Source organism: Anabrus simplex, chromosome 4 (assembly GCF_040414725.1).
Source record: "Anabrus simplex isolate iqAnaSimp1 chromosome 4, ASM4041472v1, whole genome shotgun sequence".
Taxonomy (NCBI): Eukaryota; Metazoa; Arthropoda; class Insecta; order Orthoptera; family Tettigoniidae; genus Anabrus; species Anabrus simplex.
In genome coordinates, this window is record NC_090268.1 from 453,946,317 (window position 1) to 453,966,437 (window position 20,121).

At 46.6% G+C, this 20,121-nt stretch overlaps 2 non-coding genes across 2 annotated transcripts; both read right to left on the reverse strand.

The window, feature by feature from the left end:
* Positions 1–236: 236 nt before the first annotated feature.
* Positions 237–355, reverse strand: LOC137500606 (5S ribosomal RNA). The gene has a single exon (XR_011018114.1). It is a non-coding gene; the product is annotated as a 5S ribosomal RNA (ribosomal RNA).
* A 19,249-nt stretch (positions 356–19,604) lies between these two features.
* On the reverse strand, positions 19,605–19,723 carry LOC137500608 (5S ribosomal RNA). The gene has a single exon (XR_011018116.1). It is a non-coding gene; the product is annotated as a 5S ribosomal RNA (ribosomal RNA).
* Positions 19,724–20,121: the final 398 nt, after the last annotated feature.

Consider the following 20,121-nt stretch of genomic DNA (forward strand, 5'->3'; position numbering starts at 1 on the left):
AACAACAACGATGATGATGATGTCGCCGCCGCCAGGTTAGGCCGGTCACCTAGGAGGAAATGCAATACTACGCTAAGCTTCGTTCCTGTATAGCCACGGGGTCGAAGAGCAGCAAAAGGTCTAGCTAGTTTCAGACGTAACAAAAAACGTGATTTAAGCAATTTCTGCTGGCCTGAGGCAAAAGTTGAAAGTAAGTTGTCGTACTGGGACTGGGAAACTTGGTAAAAAGGGAATTGAGCCAACGGCACGTGGTGTTCCCAAGCGGTCACCCATCCAAGTACTGACCACGCCCAATGTTGCTTAACTGCGGTGATCGGACGAGAACCGGTGTATTCAACATGGTATGGCCGTTGGCGAGAGAACGGAGCTTGAAACGTCCATACGAACCGCAAAGCGAGTTTCCTGGAGGTCTTTGTGGCGCGGGGGCGTTGGCAATGGTGCAGGGGTGTGCTCGGAGGTCGCCGTCGCGGAGCGGGCGCGGGTGGTTGTCGCGCTCCGCGGCGAAACGTACCCTAACTCGACTTAACCCCACTTCTCGTAACCTAACCCCAAAAAAACGCGCGCGCTGGCGCGCGCGCGCACACACACACGGGAAGTGTCGAGGGTTGTAATAATAATAATAATAATAATAATAATAATTACTGAAGGTGGTTGTGAAGGGGCCGGCGCTGTAGCGCAGGGGCAGCGTGCCTGCCTCGTAGCTGGGGGGCCCGGGTTCAATTCCCGGCCAGGCAAAGGAATTTTACCTCGATCTAATGGCTGCTTTGAGGTCCACTCAGCCTGCTTGCTTAGGGGCTGTAGTGCCATGGGGCTTGGTCTGGTTTTCATTGTAAAGGACAAAGCAGGAGGATTTTTAGCAATAAGGTAATGTAGTAGTAGTAGTAGTAGTAGTTCTTCCCTCCTTAGCTTATGATTTGAATGTTTTGCACTGTCTTTCGATGTATATGAAGTAGGACAGATAGATAAAATCAGAGTGGAGTTGATAACAAGGCTAACAGATGCTGCTCTTTTTTTTAAAGGTGTGGTGGCCCTGAAAAGGGCCGTTTGTTAAGAATGCAGCAAGGCAGAAAACCTGGCACCTTACTTGGAGCTGGTGTATTTGGTAACTGCCTTGGTACCCTCACTGACGGCGTGCTTGGCCAGCTCACCGGGCAACAGGAGGCGGACGGCAGTCTGGATCTCCCGACTGGTGATGGTGGAGCGCTTGTTGTAGTGGGCCAGACGGGAAGCCTCAGCGGCGATGCGCTCGAAGATGTCGTTGACAAAGCTGTTCATGATGCTCATCGCCTTGCTGGAGATGCCAGTATCAGGATGTACCTGTTTAAGCACCTTGTAGATGTAGATGGCATAGCTTTCCTTCCTCTTGCGCTTCTTCTTCTTGTCTCCCTTGGAGATGTTCTTCTGGGCCTTGCCGGCTTTCTTGGCTGCCTTTCCGCTTGTCTTGGGTGGCATGGTTGTCTGGGATGTCTCCTAGAAAGTAAATTTTTCGGCCCTTTTTTTTTTTTTTTTTTTTTTTTTTTTTTTTTTTTGCTGTGAGCAAGTACCTGGGAGCCCCGGGGCGAAAATGTTGCCCCTCTACTCATCTGTTTCCGCGGGATACCGATGAGACGGAAAATCACTGTTACTTGCACTGGGGGGGGGAAAAACAATCTGTTTTAGGGGGGTGAGTCCCTAAATCAGTGGTGAAACCCCCGAAACATCGCTAAATTTTGTTTTCAACTAGAGGTAGGAAGGGGATACCATTGCATTCTTAAGAAACGGGCGTTTTCAGGGCAGATTTCTAGTAATTAGTGATGGTTTAGTTAAATTTGGAAAAGGCCGAAATTATGGATTATAAGTGAGCCAAGGGCCTCTAAATTTGTACCGGGTATTAGGCTTCTTGGTTCTTATAATCCGTTTTAGCAGAGAGACTCCTGGGTCGTTTGACTGGGCCGAGAGTATTCTAGACTTGGCCATCCTAGCAATTTTGTTAATTTGGAACCGAATAGTTGGGATACGCAAGTCGTGTCTAATTTTGATGTTCGAAACGTACCATGGTGGCTTAATCATTTTTCGCAGTGTTTTATTTTGAAATGTTTGTAGCTTGCGTATGTGAGTCTTGGCAGTGTAGCCCCAGGCCTCACAGCCGTACAGAAGGATGGGTCTCACACATGCTAAATAAATATTTCTCTTTATGGTAGGAGAGATATATTTATTTGAAAGCAATGGTTTAAGACAGGCCACCCTTGCTGATGCTCGCTGAAGGGCCTGGTTCACATTGTTACTCCAAGTTAATTTTCTATCTAAATGAAGGCCGAGATATTTGACAACACGGGCCCATGGGAGGACCGTGTTGCCAATTCTAAGATGGTCAAGTCTAGGTATTCTCCAGGTGAACGGGATTGCCTGAGTTTTGTCGGCATTTATTTTAACTTTATTAATTTTGCACCAGTCCCTAAAACAATTTATCCAGGACTGCAGCATCCGAATGGCATCACATCGCCGTCGTTTCGAAGTGTAGACGGCTATGTCATCGGCGTACTGCTGTATCTCTACTCCCGGAACTATAGGTAGGTCGTTTACATATAGGCCGTACAATGTAGGGGACAGCGTTCCACCCTGTGGTACTCCTGCCTGCAGAGACCGAGGGGTGGATTTTTCTCCATCACAGGACACGTAAAATTTTCTATTATATAGGTAGGAGTGAATAATTTTGACTAGGTATGGGGGAACATGATATTTACCTATTAATTTTGAAATAAGATTGTCATGCCAAACCGTATCGAATGCTTTTTCAATATCGAAAAATACAGCAGGGACTGTACGGCGTAAATTAAACGACCTAGTAGCATACTGAGCAAGACGCAGCACTGCAAGAGGAGCGCTACGTCTTGACCGGAATCCGAACTGTTCCGGTCTCATTATGCTATGTCGCAGAAGGTGACCATTGAGTCTATTGAGAATAAGTCTCTCGAAGATTTTAGATAAGTGCGATAACAGGCTAATAGGACGATAATTTTGCGGGAATAATTTGTCCTTTCCAGGCTTGGGAAGAACAACTATTTTGGCTGTTTTCCAAAGCTTAGGAAAGTACCCCGTGGTAAAACAGGCCGAAAAGATGGATGCCAAAAACAGTACTGCTTTATAGGGCAGGAATTTAATTTCTTTGTTGGATAGCCTGTCATCGCCAGGAGACTTATTCTCCTTAAGGCCCTTGATAATTTTGCGGACCTCTGCAGGCGTCACTTTTTCGATGTCATTGTCTGGAGTCCATTGTCTTATGAAAGTTGAGACCTTTCTTCGTGCGGCACGAGTCCGTAGTTCGTCATTGTCATCGTTAATATCGTCATGTGTCACACATTGATTCTCAATAGAATCAGCAAAGGCCTCAGCTTTATCGTAAGGGGAGAATACCAGGCCCCTAGTGCCGTGAATAGCTCGGCTAGGTTCCCGGGTTCGAGTCAGACAGCGGGTGGTTTTCCAGAAATTGCGGTCTGGCTCGTGTTCTGTAAGGGAGCGGCAGAATTCTTCCCATTTTTCAATCTTGCGCTCCAACAATCGTTTGCGGACTTCCCGGGCGAGTTCGTGGTATTCCGCCCGGTCAGTAGGGTCACGGTACAATTGCCATCTTTTCCTATATCTATTCTTAATATAGATCAAATCCTTGAGGAGATCTGGTGTACCATTATCGTCCCGATGGCTCGTGTTGGTATTAATATTATTATTATTATTATTATTATTATTATTATTATTATTATAATTTGGATTGTTATTATTATTATTATTATTATTAATATTGGGATGGCAACCAGGGCCAGTCGCGTTCCCGCCATGATGAGCGGGAGTACGAATGCCATTGTTGCGCATCCCATTGTTGTTGTCATGGGCCGAAATGGAATTTCGTGCAGCATTTAGAGCATATTTCCGAGCATTCCCCATCTTATTATAGAGATGTTGAATAGCCCGGTCAATATCCTCCCTGCTGCGAGGTTCGAAAGGCTGTAAATTTTTGTTAACGTGCCATCGGAACTTATGGAAATTCATAGGAATACGGTCAACAATGGGAGATGGCGCCTGTGGGCGGGACCAAGCAAGATTGAAAATAATGGGATCATGGTCAGAATTTAGTACATTTGGGACCGAAAAAGTAATGCTGGGTGCATAATATTTAGATATCGCAATGTCAATAACATCTGGACGTCCGCGAGCCGGATAAATAGTGGGCTCAGTCGGACCATGAACTTTAATATTACTATCCCTTACAAAACGTTGTAGTATTCTCCCCTTAGGGTTTGTCACTCGTGAATTCCAGTCAGGATGCTTGGAATTGATGTCACCACAGATGATAGATGAAACGTTCCCATTGTTATTTAATAATGTTTCAATTTCCAAGGTATGAAGGGGAGCATTAGGAGATAAATAAGCCGCAATAAGCCTGTAATGGAAGTTACCATGGTGGAGTTCAATACCAAGAGATTCAATTACACCCTGAGGGAGGGGGTCAATGAGGTGGTGAGTAAGGCTAGACTTAATCAGCACCGCCACGCCCCCCGCCTCAGCGTGAAGCCGGTCTTTACGGTACATAGTGAAATTTTTAATTTTGAAAATGTGAGGGGGTTTGAGCCACGTTTCACCTAGCAGCATGATGTCAATATTGTAATCAGAAATAAACGACTCGAGTTCATATTTCTGATTAACAATACTCTGACAGTTCCAAGCACAGACTGTCAAGTCCATTGTCAGAATAAATCAAAGATTTAAGGTTCTGAGAAGTACTGCAATGCAGCACCTATCAGAACGGTAATCTTGTCAAATGTATTCTGACACTGTTTCAGTTTAGAAGTGGTGTCTTTTAATATCGGCATTAGTTTCGAAAAATTTATCTGCCTGCAGATGTCAAGTATATCCTTAAGGCCTGACAGGTCAGACCCCAAGGAGGATGATGAGGGGGTGGGCTCGGTAGGTGGGGGGGTAGCACCGGTCACTGCATTAGCAAAGGTAATATTCGGATTTATTTCCTTTGCTATGAGAGTACGTTTTTTCTGGGCTTTTTCGTACTCTCTGGCTATTTTTGCCTCCATGATATTTCTGAAGAGCGAGCATCCCCTCCAGGAGGCAGGATGCTCACCCTTACAGTTAGCGCACTTGGCCTTAGCTTCGGGGGTTAAGGGACAAGCTGCGGTGGGATGGTTATCACCACATTTAACGCATCTTACAGGCATATGGCAGTAGTTGGCGGTGTGACCCCACCGTTGGCATTTAAAACACTGAGAGGGACCCTCTCTTCCCTGATAGGCCTCAATGGTAACCCTCGTACCACACAAATATTTCAGAGAGTAGATAGTCTCTGAAAATTTTGTCTTAGGGAGGGTCACGCTCATGACGCTCAGCGGTATCTGTGTGTTCGACACAGGGTCTTTTCTGGTGAACTGGTAGATATCACGGGGTTCGTAGCTGAGCGCCATGAGCTCGTCTCGAACCCAGTCAACACCCACAGATGGTACAATATTCCTAATAATTACTTTAAGTAGCCTATTGCTAGGCAGCTGGTGCGTATAGTGAGCACTACTAGAATCCTCAAAATATTTCTTCATTAGGAGGTAATCCTCCTCATTTTCAGCATGAAACTTTATGGAGTCTCTCTGATTTATCGCCCGTATTTCCCCAGTGCATTTAGTTTTAAGGTAGTTAAAATGACGCTGATAGTTTGCCTTGTCGTACACAACAATAGGCGGAACAGAGATTTTCCTAGGGGCAGAAACCTCCATGGTCTCACTCACAGCCCCACCAGGGTTCGAGCCCTCTTCGATCCCAGCCTGAGCATTTTCAGGCAGGGATTGGGAGGAAATAGGCTGGGACTCAGACACGTTTCCTGGGCTCGTCTGAGTAGGAATAAAAGCAGCACTATCTGTATTACCACTGGTGGGCAAAGACTCAAGCACTTGAAAACTATTTCGTAGTGGTAGCGGAGCAGCTGTATTCTTAGTCTTTCGCTGCTTAGAGCGTCTCAATTGAGCTTCGGCTACCTTACGTTTAGCATTTGAAAAGAGCTTAAAAGCAGGAGCATCTTTACCATGAGGAATGGTATGCGACTTACAGGTTTCGTTGATGACAGCCTGGAGCAAGGATGGATCAACATCAGGTAACACGTGGATCTTGGATTCGGGAAGAGGCGGCCACTGATTAAGGGAAGCACAAGACGAAGACGCGCTGGACGGAAGGGAGCTAATATTTCCCCCGCCTCCCGGCGGGGCAAACGCCATGATTAAAGAAAGTCACAGGAGTAAAGGATAGAAGGCACACAGCAAGGCGAAGAACACACACACAGTCGGACAACAATGCACTAAGCAACAATGTACTACAGTCCCCACGCTTCCACCAAACACCACGGAGATAACAGAAACACAACCGTCACGTATGAGGCTTTGGAAGGGAAAAAAAGAATTTTTCTTTTTTTTTTTTTTTTTTGGTTGTTGTGGGCATCGAACTGGAGAGTCCCAGGGCGAAAACTATGCCCTTTTACTCATCTGTTTCCTAGGAATAGCCGATGAGTCGGAAAATCGCAATCGTGCACTGGCGGGGGAGAAAGCGATCTGTCTTGCAGGCTGTGCCTGCAAGTCAGAGGAGAAAACCCCCTCTTCGCTGAGTCATTGTTTTCAGCTAGTTAAATTTGCAGGGTAAACTGAGAAGAAGAAGTAGCATTCTTAAAAAACGGGGCTTTTCAGGGTGTAATTTCTAGGTATTTAATGAGAGGATTGTGTTCAATTTGGAAAAGGCCGAAATGGTTACTTAAGACCTGTCATACAGGAGCCAAGGGCCGCGATACTTATAACGAGTATTCGGCTTCTTGGTCCGGATGACCTGTTTTAATAACGTGATGCCCTGATCAGTAGACTGGGCTTGGAGAATTCTAGCCTTGGTCATCCTAGTTAGCTTGTTAATCTGAGTTCTAATAGTCGGAATACGGACTTCTGTGCGTATCTTCCTATTAGATCTCAGGAGGGGCGCTTTTGTCATCTTTCTTAATATTTTATTTTGGAAAACTTGTAATTTAGAAAGAGGAGTCTTGGGAACATAGCCCCAGGCCTCGCAACCATAGAGCAGTATGGGCCTGACACATGCTAAATAGAGCTTTCTCTTTATGGATATAGAGATGTATCTATTATAAAGCAGAGGCGCCAGGTTTGCCACACGAGCCCATGCTCGTTGCAGGGCCTGTTCTATGTTTCCTCTCCAGATAAGACTTCTGTCCATTGTTAGGCCGAGATACTTAATTTTATTAGACCAGGACAGGGGGGTATCGTGTAAAATAAGATGACCAAGGCTAGGCCTTCGTCGAGAAAAAATAATTGCTTGCGTCTTGCCAGCATTTATTTTAATTCTGTTCCGAAGGCACCACTTCTCGAACAGAGAGATCCAAGATTGCAATATGGTGATGGTATCTCTGTTTCTCCTTTTAGAGGCGTAAACAGCTATATCATCCGCATACTGCTGGATTTCTATTCCCTGCCACTGTGGTAGATCATTCACGTATAGGGCGTAGAGTATGGGGGAGATTTTTCCACCCTGAGGGACTCCAGCTCGTAGCCTCCGAGGGGTGGATTTTTCTCCGTCTACAGTGACATAAAATTTCCTATGTGTTAAATAGGACGTTATAATTTTGACAATGTAATTTGGAATAACATGAAGGTCCAAAAGTTTGGCTATTAAATTTTCGTGCCAGACGGTGTCAAAAGCCTTCTCTACGTCGAAAAATACCGCTGGCACGCTACGCCGTATATTAAATGATCTACAAATATACTGCACGAGGCGCAGCGCCGCTAGAGGGGCGCTGCGCTTCGACCGGAACCCAAATTGCTCCGGTCGCAGTATATTGTGGGCGTTCAGGCACGCATTGAGGCGGTTGAGAATAAGTCTCTCTAGTATCTTAGAGATGTGGGATAATAGGGTTATAGGTCTGTAATTTTGAGGGAACAATCTGTCCTTCCCCGGTTTAGGAAGGACGACCACTCGGCCCGTCTTCCAAACCTTAGGGAAGTATCCCTGTTTAAAACATGCCGAAAAAATGGTTGCCAAAAAGATTACTGCTCTGTAAGGCAGAGATTTAATTTCTTTATTGCTAACCCTATCATCCCCGGGAGACTTTTTCTCATTTAAGTCTTTTATAACCCTGCGGACCTCTGCAGGCGTTACGTCAGATATGTCATTGTCAGGCGTCCATTGTTGTAAAAAAGATGAGACCTTTCTGTGTACCTCTCGGGTCCGTAGTTCGTTTTCGTCGTCGTCATCGTCAGAAAGATCGTGAGGTACACTTTGACTTTCAATTGTGTCAGCGAAGGCCTCAGCTTTATCGTAAGGGGAGAACGCTAATCCGTTGCGGCCATGAATTGCTCGCCTGGGGGGGGGGGGGCGATTCAGAGAACGAGTAACCCGCCAGAACTCGTGATCTGATTCGTTTTCGGTGAGGGTACGGCAGAATTCCTCCCATCTTTCCACCTTTCTTTCCAGTAATCGTTTTCGGACTTCTTGAGCGAGTTCGCGGTATTCCGCTCTGTCCGCTGGGTCCCGAAATCTTTGCCATCTTTTACGATACGCATTTTTAATTTTGATTAAATCCTTAATAATTTCAGGAGTGGAGTCATCTTGGCAGGCTATGCGGCTTCCCATATTAACATTATTATTATTATTAATATGGGAGGAATGACGCATCGTACGCCCGCCATGTTGTGTGGGCGTACGATTGTCATTGTTGCCCCTATCGCTATTAGTTGAATTTCGAGCAGCTTTCAGGATGTATTTACGGGCGTTTTGCATCTTATTAGTAAGATGCTCCACGGCCCGGTCAATATCATCCCGGCTGTTAATTTCAAAAGGTTGAAGATTTTTATTAACATGCCAAGTGAACTTGTTATAGTCCAAAGATGAGTTTAACAATGGAAAAGATGGCTCAGATAACCTAACCCAAGAAAGATGAAAAAGAATGGGGTCATGGTCTGAATTTAATTCCCTAGGTACTGTAAAATTTATTGGTTGATTATAAAATTTTGTCACTGCCACGTCTATGACATCAGGACGCGAACCATTGCTGGGATAAATAGTAGGTTCCGTAGGGGCAAAAACTCCGATGTCATTTTCCCTCATATATTTATGTAGCGTTCTTCCCTTAGGATTAGTCACTCGTGAGTTCCAATCTGGATGCTTGGCATTTAAGTCACCAATGATGAAAGAGGAGACTCTGGACGGGTTGTTTAATAATAAATCTAGTTCCGCTGTATGTAGCGGAGTCTTGGGAGGAGAATAGGCCGCAAAAATACGATAGTGATAATTTCCATGTCTAATCTCGATACCGAGAGACTCAATAGCACCATGAGGAAGGGGGTCTAACAGGTTGTGTGTAAGTTTAGACTTAACCAGCACCGCCACGCCCCCGTGCTCATCGTGAAGTCTGTCTTTACGATAGACAGTAAAGTTTTTAATTTTGAAGGGCATATTAGGTTTTAGCCAAGTCTCCCCTAACAGCATTATATCAATATTGTGGTCAGAAATAAAAGCTTCAAGCTCATATTTCTCACCAACAACACTCTGACAGTTCCAAGCACAGATTGTTAAGTCCATGTCAGAACAGAATGAGCCTTAAAATTAGGGCTCTGAGAAATACTGCATAGCAGCACTTATCAGTACCATAATTTTGTCCATTGTTGTCGGACATGATCTTATTTTGGTCGCAGTGTCTTTTATTATCGGTATCAGCTTGGGGAAATTTACCTGCCTACAGAGGTCCACGACATCCCTCAGTCCGGAGAGGTCGGACGTGAGGGATGCCGCCGCTTGAGGGGCAGGGTTCGCTGTCGGCGCGCCAAGTGCGGCGGGGGCGGGGGTGGGGGCGGGGGTGGGGGCGGCGCCTCCTGACGCTTGAGCGAAAGAGAAGCTGGGGTCAACTACTCTTGAGGGAGGGAGGGTCCTGATTTTCTTAGTTTTTGAGACCTCCCTGGCCGCTTTTTGCTCCATAATGGAGACATAAACAGAACAGCCTCTGAAGGAGGCTGGGTGGCTTCCTCCACAATTAACGCACCTGGCTGGGGCATTGTCCTGAAGAGGACACGCCGCAGCCATGTGGTTTTCGCCGCACTTGACGCATCTCAGCATCATTTTGCAATAGTTGGCCGTGTGGCCCCACCTCTGGCATTTATAGCACTGAGATGGGCCCTCACGGCCCCTGAATGCCTCAATTTTGACCTTCGACCCGCACAGGTATTGCACGGAGTAGATGGTCTTGGAGTACTCGGTGTTGGGAAGGGTAAGGCTCATTACATTGAGGGGGATTTCTTTTTTGGTCGTGGCGTCACGACGGGTGTACTGATGGAGGTCTTGGGGTTCGTACCCCATCCCCATGAGCTCCTCCCGAGCCCAGTCTACTCCTACTGTAGAAATAATATTTCTAATAATCACTTTGAGGAGTCTATTGCCGGGGAGCTGGTGGGTGTAAAAGCTGGCGTTTGACTCCTCAAAATACTGTTTTATGAGGTTATAATCCTCTACATTTTGAGCATGATATTTCAGGGCATCACGCGTGTTGATTACCCTGATGTCGCCAGTGCACTTAGATTTTAGGAATTTGTAATGGCGCTGATAATCGCTCTTATCAGCCACCACGATGGGGGGGATTGCAATTTTCTTTCTTGGGGCGCTCTCCATCTCGACGTCCGCAACACCAGGGGACGCAGAGCTGGTTCCAGGTTGCGCCTCTGGGGACGGAGGTGGGGCCACATCTTGGGACTGAGTCGCAGTCGTGTTACTGATTGTGGACTGCGACTGAGCAACCTGGGTAGCTGGCATAAACAGCGGTTGAGATGGAGGAGGGAGGGGGGGAAACTCGCCACTAGAAGGGAGGGATGCTAGTGCGCTAAAACGGTTTTCCGTGGTAACCGGATTTAGCGCTACTCTAGCCGCCTTTCGGAGGCGCATTCTAGGGGCGGTTTTCCTTCTAGTTCTAATTAGAGTATTCCATGCCGGGATCGATGCCAGTTTGGTAACATTACCAGTGTTAACTAGCTCGGAGATTAAATTTGGGTCTATTTCGTTGATATTTGGCAGCACAGTAATAGAACTAGCATTCGAACAAGGCCCAGAAGAACACTGAGGGGTTTCAATTGCGCATTCAGGGGTGTCCCCGCCTCCCGGCGGGGCGCAAGCCATTGCCATCACACAAAAGCACTAAGACAGGATTTCACCCAGACACAAGACAAAAAACCAACAAAAACAACAAGCATGCACTAAACAGCACCGATCACAACAACACTAAGGGCACTATCGCCGCACACCGGGAAAGGATAGCAAAACCCACTACCAGGATGGAAGGATCCCGCTCACTCACAACAATGCAAATTTCACAACAATGCACACAGAGAGATAAGGGAGCCCAGCATCAACACGTCTGTCCTCGCTGCATTCAAGATAAGGAGTGTGTGTGAAGAATTTTTCGGCCCCCTTGCAATTCTTTTTAAGACCGAGAGGGCTGCATGCGACTAGCCAATGAGCGCAAGCTTACTGCAGCCTTATTGGTTGGCTCGTAACGTTGAGCAACCTTGCAGGCTACAAAACTGGTGCGCAGAGTGATTCGGTATCATTTTCCCTTCGAAGTAGAGCAGCAGAGCATCATAGCATCATGTCAGGACGAGGAAAGGGAGGAAAAGTGAAGGGCAAGTCCAAGAGTCGCTCCAGCCGTGCAGGCCTGCAGTTCCCTGTCGGCCGTATCCACCGTCTCCTCCGCAAGGGAAACTACGCTGAGCGAGTGGGTGCTGGGGCTCCTGTGTACCTGGCTGCAGTCATGGAATACCTGGCAGCTGAAGTTCTTGAGTTGGCCAATGCAGCCCGTGACAACAAGAAGACCAGGATCATCCCTCGTCACTTACAGTTGGCCATCCGTAACGACGAGGAGTTGAACAAGTTGCTGTCTGGAGTGACCATTGCCCAGGGTGGTGTTCTGCCCAACATCCAGGCAGTGCTCCTGCCTAAGAAGACCGAGAAGAAGGCTTAAGTTCCTGTTCTCGGTCAGGGCGTTGGCTCACCGGAAAAATATAAATAAACGGCCCTTTTCAGGGCCACCAACTCCTTAAGATAAGAGCTGTTTGTCTATCATGCTGCTATAGCTATCTTAGCAGAAGTATGGAGAAATCCTGAAGTGATAGAGCAGTTCAGACAACTCTCCTAATAATAATGATAATAATAACAATAATGAGACACTGCAAATATGAGGGCATCTGTAACATTAGCCAGGAGAGCACAAGAATAGCCTTTCCTTTGAGGTTATTTATTTAAGGGGGAAATGAGTAAGGTAGCTCCAGGCCCCTCTTAATATTTAATTTTCAGAAGGGAAGGAAGAAGGAAGTACATTATAGATTTCTTTTCATTTCATTTATGCTGTATAATTCTGTTCTTGACTGCTGGATACTACCAACCTATGCATGTAAGAACACACACTTAACTAGAAAGGAAAGGAAAGGATACTTAAAGTAGTATATTTACAATACTTTGTCTTTTAGACGTGCACAGCAAGGAAGATAATGTTTGTTTTCTCTTGTTAGCATTAAAATGTAGACATCATAACTGATAATGAGGGCTTTTTTCCGTGCAGGTTTCGGGGAGATGACTGTTTTGAGAGGGAGAATAGCGCAAGCTACGTTAGAGGAGTACTGTAAGTGGGACTCTGTGCTCTTTTGAGAGGTAAGTGGTGGCCCTGAAAAGGGCCGTTTTTTAAATACTGCATGCTCACAAACGGGAGCACGCTCGGAGGAGACTTAACCACCAAAACCGTACAGGGTGCGTCCCTGCCTCTTGAGAGCATAGACGACATCCATGGCGGTCACGGTCTTCCTCTTGGCGTGCTCGGTGTAGGTGACGGCATCCCGGATAACGTTCTCCAGGAATACCTTGAGCACGCCACGGGTCTCCTCGTAGATAAGTCCCGAAATACGCTTGACTCCACCTCTGCGAGCGAGACGTCTGATGGCAGGCTTAGTGATGCCCTGGATGTTGTCTCGGAGCACCTTCCTGTGACGCTTGGCGCCTCCTTTGCCGAGTCCCTTGCCTCCCTTGCCTCGTCCGGTCATGATAGATCAGTAGAGCTGCGAGTTCAGAGCTAGAATGCGGCTGGCACTCGAGGCCCCTCGCTTTTGTTGAAAGTGCCTGGCCCCGGTGACGTCAGCACCGCCCGGCCAATGGGAGTGCAGCTGCTACCGAGGGTGGGGGAAGCGAAGCAATAAAACAGTCGGGCAGCAAGCCCCCGAACCATTCTTCCTGGGACGAGTCGACAGTGAGCACGTGATGGCCCGTACTAAGCAGACTGCACGTAAATCTACCGGAGGCAAGGCCCCGCGCAAGCAACTGGCCACCAAGGCTGCCCGTAAGAGCGCGCCTGCCACCGGAGGAGTGAAGAAGCCTCATCGCTACAGGCCCGGTACCGTGGCCCTGCGTGAGATCAGACGCTACCAGAAGAGCACTGAGCTTCTGATCCGCAAGCTGCCCTTCCAGCGGCTGGTGAGAGAGATAGCTCAGGACTTCAAGACCGACCTGCGCTTCCAGAGCTCGGCTGTCATGGCCTTGCAGGAGGCCAGTGAGGCCTACCTGGTGGGTCTTTTTGAAGACACCAACTTGTGTGCCATCCACGCCAAGCGTGTCACCATCATGCCTAAGGACATCCAGCTCGCCCGCCGCATCCGTGGCGAACGTGCCTAAGTCCGGTGCTTGTCTTATGGCTGGAGCTTTACCAAACGGCCCTTTTCAGGGCCACCAAAATTTCCTAGAAGAGTAGTTATTGTCTCTCTGGTCTAGGATAGAAGGAAAACGAAAAGAAAAAAAGCTAGTGGTTCCTCTAGGTTCAAGGAAAAATCTAAGAGTAACAGAATATAATAATAATAACAATAATAATAATAATAATAATAATAATAATAATAATAATAATAATCTTGAGTATTGAGTACAATAATTCATTAATTAATATCTAGGACGTGATAGTAATAATAATAATAATAATAATAATAATAATAATAATAATAATAACAACAACAACAGCAACAGCAAAAGTGCAGTAAGTAAGGATAAAGAAAAATGTAGTTAAGTACAATAATAATGAAATTTGAAGAGTGAGTCGCCCCGCAATGAGACAAACTAGCCTGTTTAGGAGGCAGAGATAGGAGAGGCCAGGGTTCCAGCCTTGGACAGTGACTGACATAATATGCTCTCTTGGGGAATAAAATTGATGGCCCTGATAAGGGCCGTTTTTCCTCTGCTCCTACGAGAGCAAGAGGTGCGTGTAGAAGGAAGCAAGAACATGAAATGTCCTCACTTCCTTTTTGCTGGTGCCTTTTTAGGCGAGGCCTTGGGCTTAGCGGCCTTTTTAGGCTTAGGTGCCTTAGGTTTCTTAGTGGGCACCTTGGCGGCCTTCTTAGCCTTGGAAGGAGCCTTCTGCTTGGGTTTGGGAGCAGGAGCGGCCTTCTTCTTCTCGGCAGGCTTTTTGGAAATGGCTTTCTTGGCTGCAGCCTTGGCTCCACCAGCCTTCTTCGCCTTGGGGATGCGCTTCTCCTTGGGGGCAGCGGACCGCTTGACAGGGGCTGCGCTGGCCTTCTCCGGCTTGGCAGCCGAAGCGAGCTTGAAGGAACCTGAAGCTCCCTTCCCCTTGGTCTGGACCAGCTCTCCGGAAGCCACGGCAGATTTCAGGTACTTCTTGATGAAAGGGGCCAGCTTCTCAGAGTCCACCTTGTAGTTGGCAGAGATGTACTTCTTGATAGCCTGCAGAGAAGATCCACCTCGTTCCTTCAGGCTCTTGATGGCACTGCCCACCATCTCGGAGGTTTTCGGATGGGCAGGCTTGGTGCGAGGTTTCTTCGATGCAGAAGCCTTGCTCTTCTTGGGCGACGCCTGGGCCGGAGCCGAGGCGGGTGCAGATGCTGCCGATGCTGTTGCTGTGTCAGCCATGGTCACGATGAGAATGTGTTCGCGCGCTCCCCTGGTTATCTGAGTGTATCAGGCTACTCGGACCGCGCAGGAAACAGCAGTGGCTGGCTGTCGGGTGGGTTGCGCGGCGACAAGTTGGGGACGTGCTTCCTAGCTCCTTTCTCGTGCTCCCTGCGTCTTTAAGGGGTGGGTTACAATCAGGGTTCGGTTAGGAAGGGATAGTCAAAGGTTTGACGCTGCTCCTCAGGTGGCAGAAGTACTCGTCACCTTGCTTCGGGCGTCCTGATGGAGGTGCGTTCGATGGGCAGCATTTCACCAGCCGCCTCTCCATGCCGACGTTTAGGGGCGGCCGTCGTCGTCGCGACGCCCCCGGGAGTGACCCCCTCTTACCTGAAGGAAGCCCAATCCTTCCTCTAGCAATGGAGCTGAACGGCCATCCTCAGGCTCTAACCCCTTCCGAGTGAGAGCAAAGGCAAGTCAGCCTTTAGGTAGTTTTCCACAGAGTGAAGCAGACCTGCTGTAATCTGCCTCTTGTAGCTTTGCTTGAAAGGACCTACAGGATAAAGGACATAAGTTAGAAGCTAGCCTCCATGACTCGTTCGACTCCTGCTTTCCTGCTGGTAGCGCCAATCTCGTAAAGTCCTAGCCTTTAGGCCTCTATTTATAAGGCTCTCAACTCTGTACAGTCTCTCACATCCAGCAGCTTTCAGCCCCTGTCGGGGGTCGAAAGCTCAGGTTGGGAAAAGGGACAGCCTGCCCAAGGGAACCTCTAGATGTTTCTTAGGGCATAATTAAATTTCCAGTTCGCTACAGAGCCTGTACCGCCTCAGGAGAGGCTTCACCCCTCGCCTGCTGGATGGAGGCATTGTGAGTCGTATCTTACTGCCTCCAGTGGGCTGCGAAGGCAGGATCGAGAACACCGTGACGGAGGAAGGGCAGTCCAGACTCTTCAAAGAACAGATTTCCTGTACCAGGAGATGATAAGTCTGTCAGTTTGATAGACCTGGCAACATCCCTTACCTTCGGTCAAATTTCTTTAGGATGAGAGACCCTTTGAGACAGCAACTCAGCAGATTTATTGGAAGGAAGGAAGGAAGGAAGGAAGGAAGGAAGGAAGGAAGGAAGGAAGGAAGGAAGGAAGGACCATGGTTTCCCAACAAACTTCTCTGCAAGACATTGCCACAACTTACAAGGGAAAAAATGTAAAGGTTTGAGGTGCTGCAACACTCATACAGCTAACATCTCACTTAAATGGTCCTGAAAGAAAGAAAGAAAGAAAGAAAGAAAGAAAGAAAGAAAGACAGAAAGAAAGAAAGAAAGAAAGAAAGGAAAATAATAATAATAATAATAATAATAATAATAATAATAATAATAATAATAATAATAATAATAATAATAATAATAAGAAGAAGAAGAAGAAGAAGAAGAAGAAGAAGAAGAAGAAGAAGAAGAAGAAGAAGAAGTTGTGTTTAATGACCCTTCAATAGGAGTTTATTTTTTGAGAGAAGCTAGTGTTTTTACCTTGAATATGTATACTCTGAACGAGGTGAAGCAGAATTTGAAGCCAACTGATCGCGCCGAGACTCGATCTTGCTACCCACCTTCATCATACAGAGTAGCGTATGACGATGATGATGATGATGATGATGATGATGATGATGATGGTAGTAATAACTGTATCCAAAATTCAGGTAACATCAGTTTTTACTCGCAAAATGGTTTCATGATTTCTTTGGCTAAGAGAACCAAGCGGTAACCCTAACCTCGAAAATGAATTGTCGCTCTCGATTTATAAGATGCCCTTTCTTTCTTCGGCCTAGTCGCTATCTAGTCGGCAGTCGTTTGAAATCGTGCAGGTTTCTGCATGGTTCGACGTGCGTATCCTACTAGCAGTTGAAGTCAGCGTGAAATTAAGTACAGTACAGTAACTATGTGTAAGATCTCCTTCACTTGGTGAGACAAGTTGTAGGGCCAAATAAAGGTACAGAGAGCAGAGAGAGCATTACATAACATAGAGCTAAATATGCACTGTACTTGGGTTGATGGTGTATTATACTGAACGCCCTCTTCCCCCCCTCCCCCTGCCATTACATCTTTACTGAATGATTCTGCACAACGTTCCCTGCTGTTAATATTAATCCCCTACTGGGTTTTAGCTTAACGGTATCACTCGGTAATCATCATCATCATGACAGCCTCTGTCCTTCATGCTAAAAATCAGCTGCAGAGAAAAGGACCCTTTGTGTTCTTGCCATTATTATTATTATTATTATTATTATTATTATTATTATTATTATTATTATTATTATTATTATTATTATTATCATTATCATTTACCTCAGCGAATGAAAGCCCATGTATGAACATTTTTTTGTACATAAGCAACGATCAGCTGCTTTACCGACACCTTGTAATCCAAGAAAGAAAGAAAGAAAGAAAGAAAGAAAGAAAGAAAGAAAGTAAGTATAGGGGTACCTAACCACTCCTGAAAACTACTTTCATTGAAGGTTGTACTAGGCCAAACTCTAGAGACCTCTTACTAAATGGTACCATACTACAGGGCAGGTGTAAAAAATAGTTAATGAAACCGTATAATGAAAGGTACAGACTTAAGAGCAAGTGGCGTACTGGCTTATTATCCCTCCCTTCCAGGACCCTTCTTGCAACCACTAACCACCACCTACACCCCTGCCCAAGCAGTATTCGAGCATCGGGCTGTGTGATGTGGTCGCCTTAGAAGTTTGTGCTAGACAATACCCCAAAGAAAGTAGGTGGTTTAAGACAGGCAATAAAGTTTTAAGTTTTACTCCTCTTCCCTCAAATATGAAGAGAAGTACACCATAATGAGGGGTACTAAGCCATTTAAATTCATGACAGAGACCTGATGATTCTTAGCCCTGCTGATCTAGGGTGACACTTGATATAACCAGGCCAGACCCAGTACCTGAATATTTTTAGGTTATCCAAGCCAAACCTGGGTTATATATTGCCCGAAATATGTAGCATCTACCCTGTAATTAGAAGATGCAGGTGTGACTTCACGACTGGTGATGATATAACGGAGCACAATTTAGCATGTTAGGTACTAGTAGATCCACGATCAGCCCTAGCCGTGTCTGATGCAGAAATCCTAACCTGACTTGGGAAGAACGGTAACTTATTTCTTTCTTTCTTTCTTTCTTTCTTTCTTTCCTTGAACGCTAGCCTGTAGTAGTAAGGCAAGAGGCAGTGATCAGGTGGTCAGCAAAAGGACACATTATTGCTTGAGTTCGAAATTGTCCACTGCCTTAAGTAATAGTCGTATTAGTAGCAGTAATGGTGGTGGTGGTACTACTAGTAAGGTTATGTTCACTATTATCTTACGCCTTTCGTAGATGCCGAGGTGCCGGAAGTTTGTCCCGCAGGAGTTCTTTTTATGCGCCCATATCTACAGACCATCGAAATATCACACGAGTGAGCCGGTGTCGAACCTGTCAAGTAGGGCTCAGAATGGTCTAATTTTAATTCTAGGACGGTAACAGTAACTATACGGAGTTCCGATTCGTTCTACTCAATTTATCACTTGCCAAAAGATCGGTCAGCTGACGTACAAACAACAAAAACGAGTGCTTTCCTCCCTTCACCTAACCTAAAACGTCACGACTCTTTGAACTAACCCTTGTCGTCAAAAGGTTACCTTCTCAGTCTTATTTGAAGGGCGTCTCGTCTTTGATAGAAATGAAAGAGTTTTACAAGTTCCTAGGCTTCAAAACTACGTTACATCGCAACACACGCACTTCGAAGATAGCGGGCTGTGTGTAGGCCACTGTACTGCACTGGTGCCCTACCGTTCGTAAGGAAGCCCGGGAGAGACACGAGCGTACTACAAACTTGTAACTTATTGCCGAACCGTGTCGTAATTTGAATAGCTACTTACCTGAAAGAACATAAAAGGAAATTGTTCGACTCTTTGAGGGGCTGCTAAATGCCGCGGTCGGTTGCTAGGACATGGCTTTCATTGTAATCACGACAGTGTCGATGACGTTGCATGGAAACCACCTTCCTCGCGATTTTCAAGGTGGGCGGGGAGTTTAGAAGCCTCGTTCCGCCCTTTAATAATCTTAATATTGGGAGAAATAGGACGTAGAATGATGTTATGTGCCATAAGAGGCCTGCAGGATAAGCTACACTAACCTAAAAGAATAAGAACAGCAAGTTTAGACATAGGGACGTACGATAGGAGGTACGAAAGTTAAAATCCTGGCACGAGTAATTGGAAGCGGTGCTAGGCTCAGCAAGGGTCCCCTAGGTCGACACACACACACACACACACACACACACACACACACACACACACACACACAGAGAGAGAGAGAGAGAGAGAGAGAGAGAGAGAGAGAGACGACGAATAATAATAATAATAATAATAATAATAATAATAATAATAATAATAATAATAACAACAACGATGATGATGATGTCGCCGCCGCCAGGTTAGGCCGGTCACCTAGGAGGAAATGCAATACTACGCTAAGCTTCGTTCCTGTATAGCCACGGGGTCGAAGAGCAGCAAAAGGTCTAGCTAGTTTCAGACGTAACAAAAAACGTGATTTAAGCAATTTCTGCTGGCCTGAGGCAAAAGTTGAAAGTAAGTTGTCGTACTGGGACTGGGAAACTTGGTAAAAAGGGAATTGAGCCAACGGCACGTGGTGTTCCCAAGCGGTCACCCATCCAAGTACTGACCACGCCCAATGTTGCTTAACTGCGGTGATCGGACGAGAACCGGTGTATTCAACATGGTATGGCCGTTGGCGAGAGAACGGAGCTTGAAACGTCCATACGAACCGCAAAGCGAGTTTCCTGGAGGTCTTTGTGGCGCGGGGGCGTTGGCAATGGTGCAGGGGTGTGCTCGGAGGTCGCCGTCGCGGAGCGGGCGCGGGTGGTTGTCGCGCTCCGCGGCGAAACGTACCCTAACTCGACTTAACCCCACTTCTCGTAACCTAACCCCAAAAAAACGCGCGCGCTGGCGCGCGCGCGCACACACACACGGGAAGTGTCGAGGGTTGTAATAATAATAATAATAATAATAATAATAATTACTGAAGGTGGTTGTGAAGGGGCCGGCGCTGTAGCGCAGGGGCAGCGTGCCTGCCTCGTAGCTGGGGGGCCCGGGTTCAATTCCCGGCCAGGCAAAGGAATTTTACCTCGATC